Source organism: Anopheles gambiae, chromosome 3, assembly GCF_943734735.2.
Source record: "Anopheles gambiae chromosome 3, idAnoGambNW_F1_1, whole genome shotgun sequence".
In the NCBI taxonomy this organism is placed as follows: Eukaryota; Metazoa; Arthropoda; class Insecta; order Diptera; family Culicidae; genus Anopheles; species Anopheles gambiae.
Window position 1 is genome coordinate 40,851,717 of NC_064602.1, and position 6,242 is coordinate 40,857,958.

A 6,242-nucleotide genomic window follows, 5' to 3' on the forward strand; every position below is an offset into this window, starting at 1 on the left:
ATTATCAACAAAAGTTGTTTCGGCGTTATTTGGCTCATATGCGGTGTTCAGCTGAGTGTGCGTGGTGTGTGTGAATTGTTTATCGGTGTTGATAATTAGTGGGTTTGCGGTGTGGGTGAAGTGCGTGGAGTGTGTGCTGAAAGTATTGTGTGATCCAACAGCTGTGGTGATCGAATATCCTGCGCTGTAGATAGGGTTGTAGGTGTTGAAAGTCTCATTGGCGGTAGACGAAAATTTGCACCTGGTTGTTGAGCTCGGTAGTCGACAAATTCACGCACCGATAGACCAAGCGGCCAAGTATCGGGGGAACGTTGCCCTTTCACGTTGAGTAAGAGGCACTAACACCTTAAAGGATAGAAATGAGAGTGTTGCTGTGTTTGTGCCTTGTCGTATAAGGCAATATGCAGTGACATCCTCAATGGACAAAGCATGTTTGACCATTTGCACTATTTGGTCACTGGATGTATCTGGAGCGAGCCGGGAAATATGGGTTATTCGTTGAGATATTAGCAGTTGAACCTGCTCAGTCAAATCTGCTAATAACTCAATGAATAACCCATGTTTCGGCTAGAATGCTACAGCGGAGCCAAGATAAACCTCTATTCTTTGTTAAACAACATAGTTGTATCACAAATCAGCACTAAAAGCCCAAAAATTTATTTTTGAAAAAAATGTAAACATCGCGGACGGCTCCAGCTAACATCCCCTGTGAAAAGACTTCATATAATGGATGAAAATGAATGCGGCGGAATAGAAAATTATTTCGGGCCAAATGAAGTAGCACGTCAGAATAGAAATACGTCTCAAATGAGATGAATTGTGCAGCTCACATCGCAAAGTGACTTGGTAAACCCTGTAAGAGCGATGGCGGTTAGGACGCGCGAACTCAAATGCGATCCGAAAAACGAAATTTACGCGAATTTTATTGTCAGCAGAGATAAAGGCACTATTGAACGGTAATGGAACGGTGTTCTAAAATACTGTGATTATACAGAAACCGGAAAATAGTGTGATAAACAGCGCGATTTTCAAGAAAATATACGGAGCGAAACGCGAATGCGACTTTTACGTTAAACGTCAAACGTCGAAGATTAAATTGGTTTGTTTCGTTACATAAGTAGTTGGAGAGATTTTTGAAAGATATTTTACGTCATTTTATATTCTTTGCAGTAGTAGCGGGTTTACAGTTTCGGGGGCCCTAAGCAGTAAGAATTGTTGAGGCCCCTTTGTACATGATTACCGAGGGGTACTCGGCATCCGTCTTTGATTATGTTACATTTCATCTTAAATTTCGTTGCTGCCGGGGGGGGGGGGGGGGGGGGTTCGTCTAGCGCGGGGCCCCAACGTCCATCACCCACGGGGCCCTCCTTGCTAATACAGTTCCATATTCTATCAACTGTTATGGATAATGGACTAAAGATTCCGGGGCCCCTCATTGACGGGGCCCCCCGCAATTGCTTACTTTGCTTACCGTTAAATACGCCACTGCTGTGCAGTTTTATAAGATCAAATATTTTTTAGCTATAGTTTAGGAAAACGTTAAATATAACGTAAATAATCTATTTTACTTTTTGTTAGTGGCGGTCCCGTGGTAGGGTAGTCAATTCGCACAGCTTAATAACATACCCGTCGTGAATTGCGTGGTACTGAATCAGTCACGAAAGACTTGTATAGGCCACCATGTCCACGTAGAACGTTTCGCCGAGCAGAAGAAGAACAACCTGGGGTTCAATCTCACAGTCTCGGACTTTTTTTTCTGCAAGCAAATACTGCTGAAACAATTGCCTGGTCAAGAGTCATCCTCACTTAGCTGCAAAAAAAACACCTCGCTGAGATTCTAAGTTGCGTTACCTTACAACGACATCACGGCTACCGAGGCCGTCACTACTGTACGCTGTTATCATCCTCTGTGCATCAGCGTCGAAACGGCTCTCTTGTTTATCTCTCCCCCGTTTCATCCTGCACGACACACTTTATTCGTACACTTTATGCAATTGGCACGTGATTTCAGCTGGATAGAGAAAAGCACAGCAACATTCTCTCCTTGCTTACTAGTGGTGTTAAATGGACCTGCAAAAGTTGTGGCTACAGTGGTGGCTGAATATTTTGTAAATAAAGCTAAATAACTATGCAAAATTTATCAATGCATAACATTGCCACCTGATCACAGAGCAAAGCGTGGCACATCAAACATACCTTCCTCAAACCGCAATGCTCCGCAGTCAAAAACCATGATGCATTATTTTGCCCCGTAAATTCAATACCAAACGCTGGATACAAGGGAATGGTTTTATTTATGAGCACCAATCATGACGGCATTTTGTGTGGCAAACTGTCACCAAATCGCGCCAACTAGTAAGTGGAAGCATACGCATAAATTTTGTACTGCAGTGTACCGGGTGGCATAAGTATGGTTCCATTCTCCAGTGCCGATCGACGTAATAGATCGCATGACGCGATGGAGTGTAAAATTCATCGTCATGAAGTTAAAGTGGGGAGCAATGTACGTGATCTATCAGTTGCATCTTCATCGTCGCAGAACTTTCCGGAGCCTTTGCAGTCGCCGTCGAATCTGGTGTGCATTAACTACTATGGACTGATGTGTTTGATTTAATTCAATTCGTCTTCGGGTGTAGTGGTACAAGCGTGGTAAAACAGATATAACTCACCAAAAGGCGTATTCGTGAGATGAAGCACCAACTCACAGCAAAATGCTGTTGTTTTCGGCACCCTTGAGGGGGGACTTTCTTTATGCATTTTCAACACCTACCTTAAATTCATCGCGATTATTAAATTTCATTTCGTTGTAGGAAGCTACCATCCACTCCCAGATATACAGCCTGTGCAGCAAATCAGAAGGTAAAGTTTATCCTCTAAAATGCTAAAGTCACAGCGATTACCATGCGCCGCAGAGTACACCGAAGACGAAGAAGAATTCCCCCTTTCGAGCATACTTACTATTGAGTGCTTTATACAGGCGACTCTCCAGTCTATACCGCACTTCACAAATATGAATACATTTCGTCAAAAAGTAGAACTGTACTGACAAACTTCAATGATGCGACAAGTTCGAGTATTGGCGAAACCATACTTCCTGTACTTGAACCGCGTCTGTTCGGAAGAAAATCGTGTGCATCTTGTTTATAAAATCGCCCTCATGAATATCTGAATTTGCTATGGACAGCTATAAAAAATTACCATGCCGATCTATGTAAAATCATGTTTTGTATACGTGTTTTGTGTACAATTAAGAAGAAAAAATAATTTACAAAACCTACAACTTTGTTACATTGTAAGCTGAAGCGAAAATCGTGAAAAGCGATATTCGTGTACAAACTATGGTAGTTATGAAGGTGTATTGCACCACATTACGATGTCCCTTGTCGGTAAAAAAACAGCGAAAGTTCCAAGGACTACAGGGACACCATTAGTGACGAAACCGTTGCAAATCTTCAAACCCAAAGTATTTCGAGAGTCAAAAACAGTACTTGACTAAAGTGTGTTCGTGATTTGAGTGCACACCTGTAATTAGTCTGCTCCAGTCAACGCCTCAGCATAGCCGCAGTTGAGTGAACCGTAAAACCGCACCGTTTATGCTATAAGTTGACAAAATTGCTAGAGCCATAGAAACATCGCAAAAGTATACAGCATCGAGAATGGTTTTATGAGGTTCGTTCGTTAACGAATGCAATTTGACGTTCAAGTTGTGCCCCTAAATGAATATTATGCCAGGGTAAGTATAAAAAGAGTAAACTACAGATCACTGGCATTATTTTTATTTCAATGCACTATTGGGATTATTTTTACTGCTCAGACATGGTAAGTAATTAAAGTAATGTTGTACTTTCTAAATAACTTCAAATTGTCTACTTGGTGGTAGTAGGACGATGGTAGTGTTTAATTACACTCTGAAATATATTTTTGGAACCAAATATAAATTTGGGAATTTTCAGTATAATAATCAATGCTTATCAACACGTACTGTAATGCAGTGCTTTTACCACATATTTTACAAAAAAGTATGTATTTTATACAATTTTCCAAAAAAAGACCATATCGTATAAAAGCAAACAATTTGGATGCTTTTCCATCTTTAATTTACAGGCAACGAATATTCTGTTTTAGACATAAACATAGACTCCAGTTGATAATTAATCGTAAACACGCTTCTTTTACTTTCGATTTCTTTTCATTTGTTATTTTTGTTATAGCGAAAGAGAACCAAGTAAAAGTGAAAATTTTACCATTAAATATTAAACATATTTTTAAAATGCCTTCTTGCATAAGTAGATTATCAATTACTTTTTGATTCATTACGCCTTCTCATAATATTTATTACAAGTAAATATCATATCAATGACTTGGCTTTTTAAAGAGATTTCCAAACAGTTGAGCAAAACTGCCACAAAATGCTTCATCATAAATAGAGTATTAGTGAGGTAAGGTTATGAAAACTCTTTTCTATGGATTATGGCACAGAAAGTGGATCGCTGCACCACTGCATGTTATTAGTTTTTATGTTGCAGAAAATCGTCATAAAAATAAGCTTAAGGAAGGATTAACCAAAATAAATTTCTTTGCAAATGCTATACATTTGAGGTTAATGGATATTTTTTTTTTTAAGTCCAACTGACGATTTTGGCTCTATGCCAAATGGTAGAAGAAAAATATCGTCTTTAATTCATTTTTCAGATCAAACCATTCAACATCTAATCGTTAATGTTATTAATTTTTATGTTTTTTTTTCGTAGATTAATGTTCTTCTACTGATTGAATCATTAGATGATTGATCATTGTCATTAGAAAAAAGACAATAAGCTAAATTGCTGTAGCAACTGTGCAAATAAGGTGAGAAGTTCGATTTCGATTCTTGCTGATATCCGGTCCGGCGAACAAACTTTTTGCCGAATGCAATCAACTGATACGGTGGTATTCTTTTATTCACCGCCATCGTGCAAGCCATGTTCAGAGTCATGGTCTCCGGCATGGGAACACACTCCCTCGCTACGACAATGAACTGGACAGAACTAGTTTTAAGTATATAAAAAAGAATTGAAAAAAATAAAACCAATACAAGAAATGAAAAAATATACTTTTACCTTAAAAGCATCACACTTCCAAAGTGTCCAACAAAAGAAGCGCCCTGTAGGAGCCAATTGAGTGCAATGGGGAGTTTAGTGTGTGTGTTCTTTTTTTTTTTGTTCGCGCTTTGCTGCGGATACCATTTGAATGGGAAGGGATGTTGTGTCATCGTCTTGTATGCACTATGGTTGCAATATTTTCGACGAAAATAATTCATGCAAGGAATAAGAGAGTGAAAAGAGAAGTTGATTGAACATCTGGGGCGTGAAAGTTGCAACCATAACTTTTGCTATTCACGTGCAAAGTTAGCCGGCGCCGCTAAAGAGAAAGTGAGAAAGTGAACAATTCCTCGTAGTCATTTTGTTCGTTGCTCATTTGCACTGCTTTTTAGAGACGCAAAAAAGCAAACATGTTCTACTATCCATCGTTAGAAAGTTCGGTGACAAATGTTGTCTAATAAAACCAACTAACAGCCGGTGCAAAATAAATTAGCGTACGTCTTTCAAAGAACTTAGATCGGCGCACCATTTATAAGACACTGTGGATTGTTTTGATAATTGTAGTTTGTGACGGTGGCTTGGCCATTATACGGTGGAAACCATATTTTTCTGTGTGATGTATACCGGTAGAACGCACGTAGCGACACAGACGCCACCGAAGCACAGATTAATGTTGCATGAAAGGAATAAAATGGGTACCGACTTTAGCTATTTCTTAGTGCAGACACATTTTATTGAAGATTGCAGTTTTAGCACACATATACTATATTTACCCAAATACAAACACAAGTACATGAAAACATCTTGCATGCAATTATGGTACTCTGTGCAGGGAATAAATATAATTCGCAGCCGGGACAGAGCTTACAGCTTACAACGCTCCTTATGCTGTTCACGTTTTCGGCAAGGGAAATTTAATGCATTGGTATACGAACTGCATAAGCTATTACACCGCTTCTTCACACATGCTGTGCAGCCGTACGTACCCGTGCGATAAATTGATAAGGTAGACTAAAAAGTGTGTAATGTAGTAAGTTTGTGTAAAAATTTCTTGAATTAACACGAAGCTGCAAAATAAATAACATGAAGGTATTGCAATGAGTTCAAGAATTTTTTATGTATTATTTGATTTATCTAAACTAAAAGGTTTATTTTGAATTT